The following is a 13,866-nucleotide window of genomic DNA, read 5'->3' as shown; positions in this document are numbered from 1 at the left end:
GCAACTTATTATTGGCTTTATTCTTTTTCTAACCAAGAGATATATTGTAGTGACTGACCCAGGTCATTCAGTAGTGTCTTAGCCCTCATGACAATGCTGAATGTTATGGACTTCGCTTCCAGTGCTTTTTTAACATAAAATGAGCTTTTAGGAGAACAAGGATGAGATGTTACAGTAAGTCAAGCACATTGAGGATCACATTGTTTCACATGAGATGAAACCTGGGAAGTTCTCGATAGCATATAAACTAAACATAACTGAGAAGATGATTATAAGTAATACATTTATTCAAAGTACAATTGCTGAGTGCCTAGCAAGTGTTAGAGCTAAAGAAATTAAAGATATAATTGAGACATGGCCCTATCTTCTAAGAGATGTAGAAGGAAATATTCGACAGCTGGAACTATGCAAAAGTAAAATATCCAAAAATACAATAACCAAAGTCAAATGTTTTAATCAATGCTACCAGAACACAGAGAAAGAGGAGGTGGCTCATGTTGGGCAGACGAAAGGATGCTCACAAGGGAAGGTGGAATTTTAATCAGGTCTTGCACAAAGATGTAATTTGGACATCCAGAGATGTAGCAAGAACGACATTCCCGGTGAAGACCCCCAAGAGGGAAGCGTGAGGTAGTCAAGTTGATAAGTTACCGTTTTTCATATCAGGTAAAAATCGTATATAATTGACCCTTGGTACTTATGCCCCTTTATGCTCCCTTTTGTTAGTCTCACTGTCTGTGCATGAAGATGTCAGTGATATTTTGGTGAAAGAGAGGGAACTGTCTTCTGGGGCATCCACCCTGCATGAGGTTGTGGGAGACGTTTCTACAGATTAGCCCATGACTTTAGCACTGCAGGTCAGCTGTTCCGGACTCAGGTGAATACTACTCACTGATATTTGCTTTTCATTGCTAATCTTAAAGAAATGATTGCTTTAATGAGAGGCTGAAGAAAACAAGCACTGAAGTGGTTGTGATGATTTCTGATGCTAACACCTCAGGGCTAGAGTTGTTCCTACAGGAACGTCAGAGTAGAGAAAGATGGGGGCTCTGGGCTTTTGCTGCAAGGGCTGTGCCAACACACGAAACATGAGGATTGGGATGGAAGTTGTTTATTTACTTGTTTGTTTGTTTTTGCAGCTTTCATAGAAGGACATGCTGCCTTTGCATAAAGCTTGGTTGTACGTTTTCAGGACTGCTCTCCATTTGCCTTTTAGGTATTTACATCCCAGTGGATATGAAGCACTGTCATATAAAGCCTATAGTACCATAAAAGCCAGACTGAAAAACGCAATGTACTCTACTGTTTCTGTAGCTTAATCCACAAAAATTACTTTCCCCAACTAAGAAATGCACATAGGAAACAAATACAGAGCAACCTGATGGCTAGGAATTTTAGGCCCCTCTTTGCCATCAACTTGCTGACTGCAATTTAGTCATTTCCCCTCTCTGGGTCTGGTTGCCTCCAATGGCTATACTCTTCAACCTCTTAATGCATATGTTTCTTGGGGCCAACAAAGGGAGAGGGAGGGGTAAAACTACTCACGCAGTCTGTGAAGAGTAACATGCATAAGGGGACACACAAATCATGCTCACCCCCTCCCCCTCATCATCCCTTCTAAGATTCACTGAGTCAGGCCCTGTTCTAAAGACTTGGAATGCACCGTAGCCTCCCAACCTCCTGCTCAGGCAGTTACTCTCATTGCCCTCATTCAGTGATGAAGAAATTGAAGCCCAGAGTTGTAAGCAGAGTACGCAGGGTATCCCAGCCAGGACTGAAGCACGACTACAGACCGTGGACTTGGCTGCTATTAATATACTGTGTGTGGTATTAGGAGTGTTGCATTATGGGTGTTCATTTTCTCTTCTGTTTTCTAAACTTTTGGTGGTGTCATTATGTTGCTCTTGTAACTGAAAATTAAAATTTGTTAATCCAAATTGTATTTACTAAGCACGCACAAGGTGGCAGACCCTGCATCAGTCAGCACATTGATTAGAAAGGTGAGGATAAAATTAGAAATGCAAACTACCCCATGACACAGTAGCATAAACTGACGTTAAATGTAGCTGATACTGTTTACGGAAAAGAAATGGATTGAAGTATCCTAAAGGGTAAGAAGGGGCTTCTCCAGTGGCTCAGTGGTAAAGATCCATCTGCCAATGCAGGAGACACAAGTTTGATCCCTGGGTTGGGAAGATCTCCTGGAGCAGGAAATGGCAACCCACTAAAGCATTCTTGCCTGGAAAGTTCCGTGGACAGAAGAGCCTGGTGGACTATAATCCATGGGGTCACAAAACAGCTGGACATGACTGAGTAACTGAGCACACATGCAAACAGTAAGAAAAGGGGTCTTGGATGAAGATAAATAGAGTGTTAAGTGGCAACCACATATTCCAACTAAAAATGTGCAGGAATTGTACTCAATCAATTATTCACACATTATATGAAATGGCATTAGATCTCTTTCTCCAAATGAGGAAAACAGAAGCCCAGGAAAGTTAGGGAGATTGTCTGCAGTCTTGCAGGTAGTTCAGGAAGAGCCAAGATTCAAATCCTGGTCTGTCTGGCTCTCATGTTTGCATTCTTCATCATGAAGCTACCTCTAGAAGAGGAAGGAGGGTGTGGAAGGAGAGCAGAATGTTGTGACTATTCTCTTATCCTACCTGGTTCTGACTATAGGGATTTCGGTGAGTATTTATAGAACCCATCTCTTTTTCACACTGCTATTTATCAGCCTTTAAAATGTGCTATTGCTTCTGCTTGAAGGGAACATAAAAATTAGGACAGCCTCTCACTTCCAACTTGTAGATTCAAGAAACCTGGAACATTTTTGAGGACATTAAAAAGATTAGAAGTAAAACTGGGAAACAAATGAAAACTTCTCTTTAAACAAGTGGAGCAGTCCCTTTAATAAAATAATAAAGACAATAATAAAGAAGGCTGAGCACTGAATAATTGATGCTTTTGAACTGTGGTGCTGGAAAGACTCTTGAGAGTTCTTTGGACAGCAAGGAGATCAAACCACTGAATCCTAAAGGAAATCAACCCTGAACATTCATTGGCAGGACTGATGCTGAAGTTGAAACACCAGTACTCTGGCCACCTGATGCAAAGAGCCTACTCATTGGAAAAGACCCTGATGCTGGGAAAGATTGAGGGCAGGAGGAGAAGGGAACGACACAGGATGAGATGGTTGGATGGCATCACCAACTCGATGGATATGAGTTTGAGCAAGCTCCAGGAGATGGTGAAAGACAGGAAAGCCTGGTGTGCTATAGTCCATGGGGTTCCAAAGAGTGGGACATGACTGACTGAACAACAATAAAGTCCCTTTAAAGCCACAGATTTATCACTTTGAAGGGTACATCATACCTGCATTACTATGGCAAACTCTTAGGCTTATAAGTTTAGGTTTACCAAATTTTAACTTCCAAACAGAAAGCCTGACCCATGGCAAACAACAGGCAGGCAGATGGAGGCTGAGATGTCGAGCACAGATACTGAATTCAGAGGCCACAGGACTTAGGATTTCAGCCCTAGATCTGCTACATACTAGTCACACGGCCTAGCCTATGTCATGCAATCTCTCAAGACCTTCTTCTGGACCAGATGGGTTCTATTATAGTTCCCATGGTAGATTTGAAGATAACTACCCTTGGAAGCATGATATAAATCTTTAAGAGTTTAGCAAATGTAAATATTGACAATATATTGAATAGAAAACATGGTCTATGACAGAATGGGTTTACCTTGGGATCAGTCAGGAAAGAGACACAGTGATTTCACAGGTCAGAAAAACATATCAATCTTAAGAATCCCATCCTGAATTTTCTAAGCTCACTCAGCTAAAAAATGAACTCAGATCTCCTGATATACCAGCATGTGTTAACCAGACCAAAAAATACTTCTTTCTCACGGTTTCTCCGATGTCACAACAAAACATCTTACAAACACATAGCACCAGGAGCTTTATGACTTTGGATGAGTCAGTTTACTTCTGTGGGTCTCAATCTCCCTGGTGACTGAATGGATAGAAGTATTGAGATTCCTACCCTGTGGACCTCAGAGAGATTTCATTAGGAATGAGTGAGATCATGAATTGAGAAAATGTTCTGAAAACAACAAAAATGTCAAACAGAGGCCAGGGACAGCCAACACCACTTCTTTAAGCCACTGTGAGAAGGACTCACTTGCAAATACAATTATAAGCACAGACAACTCAACTTCTCCTGCCAAGAAGATTTGTTGCCTTTGATGAAGTGATAGCATTTTGGCCAGAGAGAAAATTTCGTCATTTTCCTTTGACCTTGGTTCTGACTTTTGCAAGATGCATGCCTGGGATTCAGGGATTGAGGATCCAGAAAGCAACACAGATCCTGACTAGTTCAGAGTCTGAGTAAGAAACTTGATCACTAAGCAAGCAGAGAAGGGATCTGCCAGTTTCCCAGTTTCCCAGGCTGAAATCTCCCCAACCCTCAGGGACCAGAGTACACAAGCCTTCCCACCAGCCAGACAGCAGAAGTCTACTTCCTGAATGCCTACCACATGCCAGGCACTGTGATACAGAAAGAAACAGATTACAAAGCTCCTGCCATGTCAAATGCATCCTATTGTCTCTTTTAATTTCTCTACATCCTCAGTGAGGCAGGCAATAAGAGCCCTGATTTACATATCAGTGAACTGAGGTGCATAGAGTAAAAATAACAGAGCTGCAATCCAGGTTTAATTCTGAAACTTGCACTTTTTTTTTTTTTTTCAGTTGAACAAAAGTGCCTGCCCTCCAGGAGCTCTCAATCTAGTGGGAAAGTCAGAAAGGCAACTCAATAGACTGTGAGCTCCTTGAGGGCAAGGACCATTTTTTATCTTTCTTGTACCTTCAGAGCCAAGAGTGGTATCTGCCATGCAGAAGGTGCTTAATTAGTGTCTGCTGAATGGCTAAACCATAATCGGATGTTTTCTCTCTTAAGATACAAATCTAATTATACTATTCCTCTGTTCTCGCACACCTCTGCTGGCTGCTCTCTACCAACCTCTGAGAATTACTTTACGAAGTTCTTTGCAGTCCTGTCTTCATAGCCTCAACTTCCATGATTCATTCCCTTGCACATGGCCTGTGCACCATTTTCCTAACCTCCAACCACCTGAGCACATAGGTGGGATTCAAAAAATGTTTACTGAATGAACACATAAATACGAGAAGGGGAGGATCAGTGCTATCTATGTAGAAGCCCTGAGTATAATAATGTTTTATGAACACTATGGTGAGATTTATCTATTAGGACACTTCATAGAAGACAGTTGATTTGGGACATCTAACTCTAAAATCTCAAAGGCTAGATGACATTGCATAGGAAAAATTCAGTCCTTTTTTTTTTTTTTTTAACTATTAATTAGACAAGTGACATCAGAACAAGACATTTTTCTTTAAATCAGAATATGAGCTGTGCCAAATTCAATCTTCTCCTAAAGGATATGGGTGCAGGCCAAAAGCCCATCATATACATTATTGTTTTTCTTCTCCTAAGTACTTAGGGAAAATTAAGTCTCATTTGGCATGCAGAGGCTTTCAGCAAGGTCATGGTTCTTCTGCAGTGATGCCCGGGGCAGTTAAGGTGAGAACTATGTTTTCAAAAAGAAGAAACTTCAACCATGTTTGAAAATAAGACACTTGGTTAGCCAGGATGGCAAGGGAAGAGTCCAGGCTTTGGTCAAGAAGACAGAAAAAGTCAGTAAGAAAGTTGGAGACACTTGTAAGTTAGTCCTTCCATCCTTGAACCCTGTATTGAGTAGATGATCATGGTGCACTGCCCAAGAGACAACAGATCTGCTACCACAGGGCTGCAGGATGTCAGACATCATTCAAGCTTGCTCATCTCTAAAACGTGGCAGCTGGAACCAAACGAGATGATTTCCCATAATTTGGAAACTAGAAATGAGAAAGGATGGAGAAAAGAGATAAGCTGCAACCAAGCATATAAATCCAAAGACTCATAAGAAAGCCACAGAATTCCTTTATTATTTTGACAGCAAGCAAAGCTAAGAAAACTGTCCTTTCAGAGAGCCTGACACTGAGGTACTCACATTAGTACATGTATTTCACCTCTGCATGTATATACCAGGGGCCTTTGCTGGTCCCCTAGTTAGAGTCTTAAAGCCCCTGCCTAATGTCTCTTTGAAGGTTAGAAGCAATTTTCACCTCCTTGATGTTGGCATCCCCCTACCCGCACTGTTTCTGTACTGCCTGAACATGTGGCCTTGAGATAAGAGACGCAGCAGAAGCAAAGTGCTTGGTGAGCCTGTCTCACCCTGATTCTTCCCCTGCTTGCCTTCAGAGCATTTTATCTCCTCCCTCGGCTCCCCCATCCTCTAACTTATGGGTTCTGAATCCTGGCTGCCCATCAGAATCACTAGGAGAGCTTAAGAAAAACATTAACGCCCACTCCTCACCCAAGAACAATGAAATCAGTATCTTGGTGTGGTTTAAAGTCTTCTCAGATAATTCTGACCAGCACATGGGAATGAGAATGTTAAACACTGGATGTCAAACACCAAGTTTAACTTCTCTTTTCTACTGTCTGGCATTCCTCCTGGGAATTGTCTATCCCTCTGGCATCCATGGTGGCGCTAGCTTCCCAGGTGGCACTAGTGGTAAAGAATCCACCTGCCAATGTAGGAGACTCAGGAGATGTGGGTTCGATCCCTGGGTCAGGAAGATTCCCTAGTGGAGGAAATGGCAACCCACTCCAGTATTCTTGCCTGGAGAATCCCATGACAGAGGAGGCTGGTGGGCTACAGTCCATAGGGTTGCAAAGAGTCAGACATGACTGAAGTGACTTAGCATGCATGCATGCATGCATCAGAGCCACTGATCAGGGTAAAAGTTGCAAAAATGGCTATGGGGAAAAGAAGGAGTTATCTTAGTCTAAAGGAGCCTAGAACTTTCTATACCTTCCCCTTATCATCATAGCCTTTGGTATAGGATGATGGCTACATAAAATAAAACCATCCAGAGAAAGAGCTGGTACTTTGACTGGTATGACTCATCCTCAAAGCTTCATGTTGTTATTTATTAGACACTTAGAGTGCACAGGAACTGGGCTAAGAATTTTATACAGATTAATGCGTTTAATCCAAAATCCTCTGTGAGGTAAGTACAGTTAGTATTTACAGATATGGAAACTGAGGCTCAGTGAGGTGAATGAAGCATGACACACTCTGGCCCAGGGCTGCCTGCCTTCGACACCTGTAATTATATAAGTTAGGCTATGGTGTTACTCTGACTTTATCACTGTCTTCACAAAGATGGAGGGAAAATGAAGCTTTCAGTATGGGAATGTTTGACTCCAAGTGTAAGAAGTCATCCTTTGGACCTGACTTTGTGCCTAATAATACCCCTGACACTGGCCTAAATAGTGGCCAAACTGAGTGAAGAAAAGGAAGGTGGTGGTTGGTAGAGGAAAGAGAATCTTTAGAGGAAAATCAGTTGGTGAAGTAAAAAAATTAAGCATAGGTGATAAACTCAGCATGGCAGCTAAACTCAGAGCAGGCTGTGATATCAAATGTTTTTCCAAGATTTTAAGCAGCATCTGAAAAAGTGAGCTGTCCAAATCCCAGGCAGCAGGTTCGTCTTGCAGCTGATCAAACCAGCACTGCGGAGAAGGAAGAGGAGCTGCAGCTGTGTGAGAGCCACAGGAACTGATGCCCAGGAGGGCAAACATGCTTTCCTAGGCACTTGGCCCTGTCACAGGGCGCCCCCTTCAGGGTGCTCTTTGCTCCTGTCTAGCCTTCTCTTGGAAATTAAACCCTACCCAGGAAGAGGTGTGTGTGCATGCTCAGTTGTGTCCAACTCTTGGCTCCAATGGGCCATGCATTGAACTAAAGCAAGTGGGTTGAATTTGTGATGCTTCCTTCACCAGTAGAGAGGTGAATACCTCTTAGGGAAGTGGTCCAGCTTACTTAATCGGGTTTCTGCATCTGAGGGTTCCCCGTCTCAGGATGGCAGGAGTGAGCAGTTAGCTTCAAGCCTCAAGCAAAGCGTGGAAGTAGACACAGGCATGGTCTGGTTGCCATGCTGGTCTTATACCTATAATCGCTGAATGGCCCCACACAGACAAATGAAGCTACTTTTCTTTCAGCAAGACCACAGAGGCCGTTTTCCTCTTCAAGCTCACCACCCATATTTTTATCCAGTGCTGTGAATGCCAAGAGCCAGATCATCCCAAACATTCTCTGAAGGGTCAGTGCCACTAGTCTTAACACCGTAATTCAGATGGCTCATTCCTTGATCCTGAACCCAAAGCAATTTCTTCTTCCTCTCAGATCTCAAAGCAGAGGACAGTGTTTATGAGCACACAACAGGAATCCACTGCCTGGACCCAGTGCTATTGGCTGTGTGACTTTGAGCAGATGACTTACCCTCTCTGTGCATCGATGCAAAAGGGAGATAATCACAGCATTCATATTTTTCAAAGGGCTATTCTGAGGATGACATGAGTTAATAAAGTACACAGAACAGTGCTTGACATACCATAAGTACAATATAAGTACTTGGTAAGTGAATAAGTATCTTTTCTGGGGCGCCAATTATTGTCTAGCCAGTTGGGTAGTTATATGCTTTTAGCACATTATGGTAACTCTTAAGTGTTTGTTTCATTAATAGTGTCCATCCTTGCTAGCATGGACCCAACACCCGACTCAGAGAAGGCAGACAGCAAATGTTCATCAAATTGAATTGTGTTGAACTATTGAATATCAAGGCCACATTCCTATGATTCTGCAAACTGAACAGGAAAAAAAATGAGGCTTTGGCTAAGTTTGGGTACCTCTGTTAGCCTATGGCATGTTCTCAACAGCACATAGAGAAAATTAGTAAAAAGGAAATTTTGTTTTCTTTCAGTGCTGTATAATTTTGGTCTCATATTAACATGCCTTGGGGAATAAAATATGTATTTACATAAAATTTCTGGTAATGGCATCTTGAAAAGTAATTACATGAAACAACAGATTCTATCTGCTGAGGGCTCTGTTTCTAACATGAGGTGTGTGATGATGTTCTGGAATACGACCTGGACAGCTGCTCCCCACAGTCTGTCCTTGAACCACGAAGGAGAATTAAGCTCATCTATGACTTCAGGAATCCAGAACCATCTTAGAAATATGCAAGACCTTGGTGGGTGTTAGGCCCACTGACATAACTCCCTGGGTAAGGTGAACATAGGTGTTCCATAAATATGAAGTCACATTTCTTCTCCTTCTCTGCCACCTTTAGCTCCCCAAAGAATTTGGAGAGAATTTAATCAGAGAACCTGGAGGAGGTTTTAGAAATTGTCTAGGTTACTGGTTTTCAACCTGTTGCCTTTAAAAGCCTGATGCGCCCATGTTGATTTCATGATACACATTGACTTTAGATTTTCAAAAACCTAAAGCATACAAGCATGTACCTGGGGTTATATTTTTTATTGATAGATTATCAACTCAGTGCAGTGACATTGGTTAGGTCACTCTACCCAGTCCTGGCTGGTCAATGTACATGTGCAACTGGCAAAGAATGCGTATTTCCTTAATAAATGCAGCCTGTTTGGCAGAATCTTCAGCACAAGGGGGTCCTAATTCCTAAAGTAAAACGAGGTTCATGTGGTAATGAAAGGGGGAGGGGTTAGTGGCTCAGATGGTAAAGAATCTGCCTGCAATGAAGAAGACCAGGGTTTGATCCCTGGATCGGGAAGATCCCCTAGGAAAGGGAATGGAAACCTACACCAATATTCTTGTCTAGAGAATCCCATGAACGAAGGAGTCTGGCGGGCTATAGTCCATGAGGTCACAAAGAGTCGGCCTGCTGGGCTACAGTCCACAGGGTTGCAAAGAGTGGCAATGAAAAGATCTAGCCTGAGATTAAAGTGACACAAAAACTTAGGTTTCCTGACTTAAAGTCTAGTGTTTCTTTAACTACAACATAGCTGACACTTTTGACTGGACGGATGATCCTTGCAGGGATGTTATTGTGCCTATATCCATATTTTATGTGTAATGTCTTTGCATCTATAAAATAAGATTTCTTGACCCTCCTGCCATTCACTTACACTGGCTTCCTTATTATCGTAGTCTATAAACACACAGAAACACAAACTGCCCTCCCTCAACCATGATTTCCTAACCGACCATTTATTTTCATAAAACTTATTTTAAAGAAATTTCAAGGGGTTTTCCCTCATTTGGGGCTTTGTGACTTTCCTGTCAGATTGGGAAATAATCAGAGTGCACAATCAAACCCAAGCGGGCAAGGCAGATGGACAAAAAACAGCAGTTTGACAAGCTGTTTCCCTAGGAAACCAGGCAAAAAAGCAGGATTTTGACCAAATATAGAACTGACAGTCAGAATGTGGAAATAGAAACTTTAAGTTGTGGACGGGTGGGAAACCCCGACAGTCCATCTCTGCAAACCACATACAGGAGGCAAAATCAAAGGAGAAGCGGGTTTCAATGGGTGAATCCAGTAAGCTTAGAGGACATGCACTTCCACAGTGATAATTCCAGGAAGAGAAGCTCACATGGGTTTCCACTGAGTCTCCTGAGTCATTGATGAGAAAGGAAAAGGGAAAGAAATGAGTCCTGCACTACACTGAGCAACCCCGAGTTCATGGACAACAGCCTGACTCATGGTCTAACGGAGAGTCAGACTCGTGAACGTGTAGGCATCCGTCTCGGCATCCGTCTCACCCCATGATGATCTGTCTGAGTAAAGAAGAAAAGAGGCCTGAGGAGTTCATGGCCTGCTCACTGCCACTGCCACAGCGTCCGTGACTTCAAATCTCCTTTGTACAGTTTTTACTGACTCATCTCTCCCCTTGTGGGCTTCGGATATAAGCGAATGCTTGTTTTCTCTTGCACTTTAATGTAGGAGCCTGTATCACTGTCTGCCTTATTCCCCTTTGTAGTCATCCTGTTTTAAGATAAAAGCAAAGCAGAGTGGTGCCTGAGAATAGAAAGTGACTGTTGCTACACCTCAATTTGCTGCTGAGTGTCTCCAAGTCCTTCCACGCATTAGGGCTTTAAGGGGTATCCTCTCCTGATTGATGTGTAGGTTTCCAATCTGCTGCAGGGGGAGACAGCATGGGATACCTGGCTTCTGTTTCAGCAAAAAATGATATTTAGTTTGGATTTCATGGTGATTATTAACATCCCTGGACACTTAGTACAACTCAGTAATCTGCATGGATGTTTACTGCGTTTGCCATAGCGAACTTCCCTCATGGCTCAGTGGTAAAGAATCCATCTGCCAATGCAGGAGACACAGGTTCAATCCCTGGGTTGGAAAGATCCCCTGGAGAAGGAAGCGGCAACCCATGTCAGTAATCTTGCCAGGGAAATCTCATGGACAGAGGACCCTTGAGGGCCATAGGACCATGGGACTGTAGAAAGAGATGGGCACAACTTAGCAACCAAGAAAAACAACAAAAGAAAATTACTGTGTTTGCCAAAGTGAGTTACAATTAGAGTGAATATAAACTTTTGACAACAATAGCCCAGCCTAGTCCTACTCTCGAAATGCATGTTGTTCCACTTCCTTCAAGCCCTTTGTGCTGCCAAAGGGGCCACGACAAACCCTGCTGCCTGTCACTTGACCTTGGCCTCACCAAGCCATAGCCTTGACAGGCACTGGGGATGGTCAAGGCAGGGAAGGCCTGCGAGAGGAATTAATAAGGGACTGGAAAAGTACAAGCTGAGAGCTATTGTATGTGTGTGTGTGAGCCTGCACACTGACACATATGCTAATAAAGGAAAGAGGATGGAAAAGAAAGACTATTCCTCCTAAAAAAATCACACAATCTGTGTTATCATTGGATTGAAAAGTCAGTAATTTCTTGTGTACGCATCATGCATTTAAATTTGGAAACAATTTTTCCTTGTGTGACTTTTTTTTGCTTTGCTACTAATATAGCAAATTCCCAGAAGACAGACAGAAAAGGAAATGGAAATAGAAAATCTGAGTTCAAGTCTTGGTTTTTCCCGTGACTAGCTGTATGACCTTGTGTGTACTCAAGGCCTTAGTTTTGGTATCTGCAAAAACATGAAGACAAGCATGATGTAGCATTTATCTCACAAGGTTATGGTGACCAAAGAGGTAATATTTGCATTCATTCATCTAACAAACATTTAATGAGCTTCCCCTTTGTCAGGTACTGTTCAAGGAGCTGGGGTTACAGTCATGAAGTCAAGAAAGCCCCTGCCCTCAGCAAGCTTTTGTTTTCATGTGCACATAATGCACATTTGTGTGTGTGTGTGTGTGTGTGTGTAAGAGAGAGTGAGAGAGGAGCAAGATACATACACATTAAAAAGACACACATGCAGATAGACACTAGACACCCATGCACACAATATCAGGACAGTGATGAATGCTAGGGAAATACATGTACAAAACTGTACGTGCTAAAATGCATACAAGTCAAAGGTATTATTTGTCATATTATAGTACAGCCCTGGAAAAGACCCTGATGCTGGGGAAGACTGAAGGCAGAAGCAGAACGGGACAGCAGAGGATGAGATGATTGGATGGCATCGCTGACTTGATGGACATGAGTTTGAGCAAGCTCTGGGAATTGGTGATGGACAGGGAAGCCTGGCATGCTGCAGTCCATGGGTCACAGAGTTCGACATAACTGAGCGACTGAACTGAACTGACTGAATATGACCCTAGATACAAATTTTCTGTAGTTGCTCCTTTCATCTTTCCCACCTTCTCTCCTTTTCTCCCTTCTTTCCACAAATATTGGTGAAAAGCACACTCTGAGAATTTCATTGAGGTGCAGGTTCCTAAGGGAAGCAGATAAATTAGAAGCAGCACTTGCCCACAGGAGGGCTTTTCTGGTGGCTCAGATGGTAAAGAATCTGCCTGCAATGAGGGAGACCTGAGTTCGATCCCTGGGTTGGGAAGACCCCCTGGAGAAAGGCATGGCAACCCACTCCAGTATTCTTGTCTGGAGAATCCCCATGGGCAGAGGAGCCTGGCAGGCTACAGTCTGCGGGGTCACAAAGAGCTGGACACCACTGGGCAACCAAGCACACACCTGCCCATTGGAAGCTTGCAGATGTCATAAAAATAAGGCATTAGAGAAATTACTTTCATCCTAGGTACATCAGGATCAAAGTAATCTCAGAGAAGAGTAGGTCTAAGCCCGTGGAGATTTCCCACAGAGAGATTCTTTCCACCCGGAGGGCAAATAGCTCAGGAAGCACCTCTTGGAGGTGAGCAGGAGGCAGAGTTTGGGGTGAGGAGGGGTGTCCCAGGCAGAAAGGAAGGAGGGAGCAATTGGAGTGTGTCCTAAACATGGACTTGTGACACTGGCTGGCTCCCAGGACCTAAAAGGGAAATGAACTTGGGAAGATGCAGTGGGGATCCATTAGCCCCCAACTGTGGAGAGTCAGCCTACTTTATATTCTTAGCTCTATTTTCTCTGTAACAGGAAGTCCTGACTTCTGCTGGGAAACTAAGTTCTCCAGCTTCCAAGTTCTGGTCTTAACCAGAGTGAAACAAGATCTATGTTTCACAATGAGATTTTCCTAATTTTGAAGTCTGGGTAACTATTACACAGGCTCCTTTTCAGTAACAATGACACAATGATCCTTTCAGAGATGACTTCTAAATAAAATGATAAGTACAGACCCTCTATTGGGTCTGTATGTCTACTTAACTTCCTAAAGATAGACTTTCAGGAAAGCTGAGGCCTTTCCTATAAACTGAAGCAAATGATTCCTTTTTTCTTGTTGCTGTTTGAGTCTGGATGTATCACCCTCATTTTCTCCTGCTCATTTGGGGATAAGGCTGGGTAGCGGGGAAGCTTCTCCCATTACTGCAAGCACCTGTAATAT

The 13,866-nt window shown here is 43.0% G+C and overlaps 1 protein-coding gene across 40 annotated transcripts in view; it reads right to left on the bottom strand.

Annotated features, from left to right (window-relative positions):
* Nucleotides 1-13,866, bottom strand: part of LPP (LIM domain containing preferred translocation partner in lipoma) — a 760,918-nt gene that overhangs the window by 222,308 nt on the left and 524,744 nt on the right. The window lies entirely within an intron of this gene.

This window comes from Bos grunniens, chromosome 1 (genome assembly GCF_055505025.1).
Source record: "Bos grunniens cultivar Pamir isolate PY7600 chromosome 1, Bosgru_T2T1.0, whole genome shotgun sequence".
Lineage (NCBI taxonomy): Eukaryota > Metazoa > Chordata > Mammalia > Artiodactyla > Bovidae > Bos > Bos grunniens.
The sequence above is the reverse complement of the archived record's forward strand: the minus strand, read 5'-3'. Positions and strand labels throughout refer to the sequence as shown.